Source organism: Phalacrocorax carbo, chromosome 2 (genome assembly GCF_963921805.1).
Source record: "Phalacrocorax carbo chromosome 2, bPhaCar2.1, whole genome shotgun sequence".
NCBI classification, from domain to species: Eukaryota; Metazoa; Chordata; class Aves; order Suliformes; family Phalacrocoracidae; genus Phalacrocorax; species Phalacrocorax carbo.
In genome coordinates this window covers 36203577-36210348 of record NC_087514.1, presented here as the reverse complement: position 1 = coordinate 36210348, position 6772 = coordinate 36203577, and positions in this window count along the sequence as shown.

Below are 6772 nucleotides of genomic sequence, written 5' to 3'. Positions count from 1 at the left end.
TCTGCATTGAGCCATGTGACAAAACACACCTTGTTCAGTGAAAGTCTCATTCTCTGCACTGATGGTCTGGGATGACAGGCAGAAAAAGGCAGTTCTTTCAACTCAGTAGGTATTTTTACCCACACGAAAAAAATCTTGCCATTCTTTGCAGATGATTATTTTCTTATTAAAACTGTTCCATCATTTAATTCACCTGATACACTGCTGAAAAAATAATGGGCTCTTCTGAAACAATATGTAATTAAAAAAATGATGTTCCAGGGACCGAGCCGAAGCCAGTTGGGCCAGAAACCTTTAAATAGCACAAAGAAGCCCCCACTCTTCCATGTCTTCACAAGGCCATCCAGAGTGCCCTTATAGAGCACCGTGCTGCCCACTATTGTCCGCTGGTTCATCATCCATGTCCGCACCACATCCACAAGGTTGGAGGCAATGAAGAGTATTCTCTTGTATTTTACTTTTTCTCTTGAGTCAGTGCTCGGAGGCAGCATTCATACGGTGTCAGGACATGACAACGCTGAGTCACTTATATACAGTCCAGCTACTCCAGCCACGACTGCTTGAGGTAATTCTCATGCTAACAGCAGACTAAACCTGAGTTTACAGAAACAAAATATTTTTTGCTAAAATTCACTTAGATACAAAATGAAATTATTTACCCCTCCATCTGGACCACTTCATTTCATTTGCTAGCAAACAGAACAGGATGCCTTTGGGAGCTGTCTGCAGAGAAAAAAACATTTTAGGCAATTATTAGTACCTGTTCTTGGGAAGTCATTAGGCCTTGTAAATTGGCTTCCTCATGTTGGAAATCTGACTCTAAGAAACGATCTCGTCAGTCTGCCAGATATCAGAACCCACAACTACAAAGTCACTTTTCTTGTTCAAACTAAACAGCACGCATCAGATCAGATACACACAAATAGCTATTTTCAAGCACTCTACAGATCAATGCAGTTAATTCCCAAAGAATGTATCTTTTTTGCATTGAATCTATTAGTGCCCAGTTTATGAACAAAACAAATGTCTAAGCATTAAATAAAATATTACTGTATGAATTAGTTATCCAGCCTTCAGCCAATGCAAGTACTCAGCCTTTTAAAATCATCCTCGACTCTTTTATTGTATCACTAGAAAAATAACTTCATCAAAATTAGAGGCATATAATTTTCCTTTGATAATCCTTATGTCATTCTTTGTCAGGCTACATATAAATAGGAAATTTTAAGTTAGGTCTGTGTAGTGCTTACATAAAACTAAAGCTGGATTATACTAAGAACTTTATCTTTTCCTTTAAGTCTCATCTCTTGTAAGTTTGACTGCTCCCAGTTCCATCTGTAGCAAAATCCCAGCAGTCGTCATTGTGTTGCACTGGGGGAAAAATGTGGAAATAATGAAAGAGATGCCTTACTATTGAATGTTATTAATATAATCCACCAGAAATGTCACTAGTGAGACAGAAAGCAAGCAACAAAATGGACAAGTAGACAGGCCTTTCTGTTGCTTTTCAAAGGGGCTTTTACAATTTGAAAATAAGAATCTCTTCACCTCTGTAGTGAGTAAAGCTATTCTGTACTTAAAATTATGTAAGGTAATACAAGCAAATGATGAGGATATGGTGCTTTAAGAAGCGTGGCTTGTCAACAATGAGAATGACAGGAGATTGGAAATAAGGGTAAGATTAGCTGTAAGGAACAGCATCAGTAGAAAAACAAAAACTCCTCAAAAACATAAATGGTATCAGAATTGCCTTAACAAATTTCAGATGCTGAACAAAACACTGTGATATTTCAGAAAGATCCTTGACTTAGTTACAGTGCTGAGTAAAAACATTTATCTATAACACTCACTTGCAAATATATTGTGTTTGGCCAAGAAAGTGAAAGCTGGAATAAATAAATGTCATTTTCTCTAACAACATCTGTTTGACAGCAGTAATTTACAATCACTGTGGCTGGAGTGCAAATATTTCACTTTCCTCAAACTCTTCAGTATTATCTCAAAGAAAATCTACCACACAAGTTCTGTTTGTATTTTAAATCTACCTTTCATAATTTTGGTTGATATGCTAACTTCAATTGTTTTGGCTTATCAAACCCTGATGCAGTGAAATGCTTCCTTAAACCACTTGATGGCAACAAAGCAATTTAGATACTAAAGGAGTTTCAAAGACTGTTTTATGTATATCAAGTTCTACCTGTTCAAACAATTTAAAAAATCTGAACTAACATACAAATACTTTAAAAAGCCTGAATCACAGGCTTTGTCTCGTAGTTGTGTCATTAGATTCCTTCAACTTTTTTCAACTGAGAAACAAAGACTGATAAAAAAGAATAATTATCAAAAAAAACACTTCAAAGCCACCTCCTACAAGGCTCTGTGTTAGACATGCAAAATGATGCACCTCCCAAGCAGTGAGCTTCTTATTTACATGGGAGAAACACACTAGAAGCTCAGTTTGCTCCATTTTGCAGCAGCCACAACACGAGGAGGATGGGAATTACTCAGTAGCTGGCAGGGCACCACAAGGAGAATCACAGATTAACATATCCACCTTTGGTCCACTCGGCACATGACAGTCCAGGTACTAAATCAGCCACTGTTTCCCAGATTAGCTGGGACTGCCAAGGGAAGAGGCTGTGGCACTGGGGTCTGATAGTAGCACTTAGCCTAGAGAAATGAAGAGGAAACTACCAATGAGAGAGTATACCATCTAATTTATTACCTCTCTGGGCATGAGAAACCAAACAGAAAAGTGCAATATTCCCTGAAATAAAAAACCCCAAAACCTTCCACTTGTCTCCCATTTCAAATCTATACCTGAACTGCATTAGAGCAATCTCCAAATTGGTGAAGTGACACATACATCATGAGGGAAGAAAATACATCTCTTCTTGAGCCTTATATAGATACAATCCATATCAAATGCAGATTTAGCTATGTTTATAGACAAATTTATTATGTGACGAATGACAGCCAAGGTCAGCTAAAAATAATAAGACTCAAGTGGAAGATAGGTGGCTTGCTCAATTTGAAATATGTTTCTTTTTCACAAAAAGTATTTATGCTTTTAAACTGCAGGGCTGCAGGCTTCATACACTCAGTAACCCCTAGTAACTACATCTATGCACACATACTTGTGTACCATTTCTCCATCGTGCAGCAGTGCTCACCACATTTCTAATGTGTTTAAAAGCAGTGTGGTAGCTTTTATTCCACTTTTTAATCTGCTGCTTGTTTTTTATGAATTGTGCTTCAGTGATACAAAAGGACTCAAGGATATCCTAACATTAATATGCTGGAAATCTCACTGGGGTGGAACATTTGCTTCGTTGACCAGTGGCTTTTGGTGCATGTTAAAAATCTGTGGAGGCCCTGAAGGTATATGTACTCTACAGCCTACATTGTCTTCATCCATACAGTGACCTCTTAAATATTATAGTTGCTTTATATTATATGAAGGGCTATGTCAGCCTGCAGACGTCCCCTCTGCCAGGAAAGACAGGAAGTCTTTTAACAGTCCCTCACCTCCCCCTCTGCAGCTGGTATCAGCTTAAATTTGTCCTTGGGCTGAGACCTGGATAGGGTCTTTATATGTGCTTTGTCAAAGAGAGCCCATGGTTTCTGTCCCAGGGCGTACTCTCCATTTCACAGCCTGAATGATTCACTCTGAAACTCAGTTTCACTGCCTTTTACCAACCTTTCTTGGTGTGGCTGCTGCCCTTTGCAGTCCTTTCTCCCCATGTGTAAATCAAGCTTGAAGCCAGAACGTCTGCAATTTTTATATTCCTATAAAAGCCTCTTTAGATAACTCTCATTATTATATAGATTATTTTAGTATTTCATTAACTAATCCAAAGGCACTGATTCAATCATCACCAGCCAAAACAGGCTAAAAATAATAGAGATTCAGGATTATTGCTGATGTAATGGGATATCTGCAAATTATAGGCGCTGAATTTGAAATTATATAGCTAAGTACTGCATTGTTTTAGAAATACAAGTCTGAAGAACAGCAAACTTCTCACATATAAGCATGTGAGACAAAGAATCTATTTCATTTCAGTAATTAAGCCACTGAGGTTGTCATTCACCACCACTTTCAAAAAAATAGTAACTTCCTGGGATCAGAGGGCAGCAGAGCTGGAGTGCCAGTGTTGGTGTAACTCCTGAGTTGTCTCTGGTGCTCCTGTAGGCAACTGAAATCAACTAGTCCAAATGCATACTCGAGGGCCTGTTCAGCTCCTCATTATTAAATGTGCTGTCTTTTAGAGAGTGGCCGCTCTTAGTACCTGCCTGTCAGGTAGACATCAAGTGTGATAACGTTTGAAGTGACAACACTTCTATGGCTGATATTTATGCTGTGACTTTGGAGTACACCAAACCATCTAAGAGGAACTTTTAGAAAGGCTCCGGACTGTGAACTTAGATAAGCACACATTAAAAGGAAGAGCACTGTAGAACAAAACACGATACGGCAAACAGTTCTTCCTTAGGGACCAGCTGGGCAAAAAGGAACCGCACGTGACAGGCAGTGGCTGTACCAAATGATGTACTTCTGTTGCTCAGACTAGTGCTGATGAGGGCAGTATAAGGAATAAAATAAAATAGTACAGAGAACGTTAGCATTACAATTTCCCCCCCAAAACTGAAAGCAGAAATAATTAAGGCAGAAGGGACTGAAACCCTATTATCCTTCCTTGTCTAAGCTACAGAGTAATTTCCTCTTATTTTTCTTGTGCGAATCTGCCACTCCTAGCTGCCCAATGTTCAAGATGCAACAAGAATTTCATAAACCCACTGCTTTTGCCTCCACATTGTGACTGTCTAATAACGGAAGTTTCTCATGTCCCGATGAGTGCTCCAATGGACAAAAGGCTGACATCATGCAAAAGGCTGCCACCACTGATGTGTGACAGAGCCTAGCAAATTCACCTTAGACAGCAGACTGATTTGTACATTGCCAAAAGCTTTAGAGTGTCATGGTCAGCTTTGCAACTTTACAGGACTTGTACGAGTTTGGCAGGAATTTCCAGGAATACTGGAAATATTCCTTGAAGATACAAATTTTGAAATATTTACTGTATGTGGTCTTTCAAGTGTGCATGTTAGTACACAAGGAATTTTTCTTCTCCACTCAACACAAAGCATCTCTCCCCCGCAACAAAGTTTAAGCTTGTACTTCCTACCTTGAGTTTGCTGGAAGTTAAGAGCTTAGATGCAGTCAGCTACTAGAGCTAGGCTGACACATGCTAGCTCTGTAAACCAATTTAAGTTGATCGTGGGTTTGAGCCTGGAGGATTGTCCTACATAAAGGCAATGTTATTTTTCTGATGTTATTTTTCTGACGTGAGGTGTATTATTGGATGATGTGAGGCACAGTACACTGAAAATGCTGAATCGCAGTGGTTAGCTCATGTGATGGGTAGAGAGATAAGGAAATTATGCAAGGTAATAAAGAATCAAATACATTTCTGTTAAATAAATTAGGCAAATTTAGATATATTTGTGTCTATCCCTACTTTCCTTCTTGCTGATATCATTCTAACAGCGCATATTTCCAAACCTCCCCGACCATAGAAGAGACAGCATTTTACGTATGCCTCTATATTTCAAGTATTTTGTTAAAAAACTAGGATTTTCTTATGGTTACTTTTTTTTTTTCATTTATAAAACCAGCTTACATAATTTTTCTTATATTTTATCACACAAAAAAAATTGTTTTACGTGTTGCTAGCTCCCAAATTAGCAAGGAACTTCAGCCCATTTAAGTAAAGTAGACAGAGCATTCTAGGTATATAACATAGCAGTCGTGCCACTATGGGTATGCACTGCACACTGGGTTTTGGATGTCTTTATTTTGGCTGTTACTATCTTTCATCTAAGATGCCACCCACTAAGTCATGGTTTGACTTTCTCAGAGTTGCTGTGTTGATAGCAAATATAGCACTCAGACATAGTGAACAAATCTTGTATTTGTTACCGTTGTTCTTTCATTTCATTTAGATGCATTCATACTAGTGAAGAAGATGGTACCGAACTGAAATACCAGGTATGTAATTGCACTTTGTGATCAAAGCATTCCTAAGGCAAAAATATTATTAGCAGATCAATAGTTTCCATTTTCTTTCCAAATGTAATGCCCTACCTAAATTAGCGTTTCTGTCCCTCATTTTTTTGTACCACAGAAATAAGAATGTGTTTTGCTCTTTCTGCAGCTCTGCTCTATATTCGAACTAGATTAATTAAAATTTTAAATCCCTAATTCCCAACCTCCTCCTCTCAGAAATTCATCTAATTCTTCTCACATGGCTGTAAAACAGCGGATGTTAGAACTGAAGCTAATACAAACGTGGCAGGAGCATGCAGTTAGGAGCAACCAGAGGCTTCTTTGACTCCACACATTTATACAGATTAATTGCAAAGAAAAGCACATCAGATAGGGCATTTAGGTAGTTTCAGACGTCAGCATCCTCAGCCTGTAGGTAAAAGGACATCATAAGAAAATATCTCCGAAATAACCTCAGCAAAATGATAACGTAATTTACTCTCATGACACTTGTTTGTATTCAGTAATAAGGCATGTTGCTATGAATACTGCTAGGCCAAAGTCTGTGGGGCTCTGTGCTTTCCCTGCAGAGTCCTCACTCTGTTTTCACAATTTAGTCGGTTGGTTACAATGACCAGAAAGTATTTCAAAGAAATGCAAAACAGAGGCAGAGGCAAGGTCAAACCTGATCAGCAGATTTAAAAACACATCTGCAATCATGTT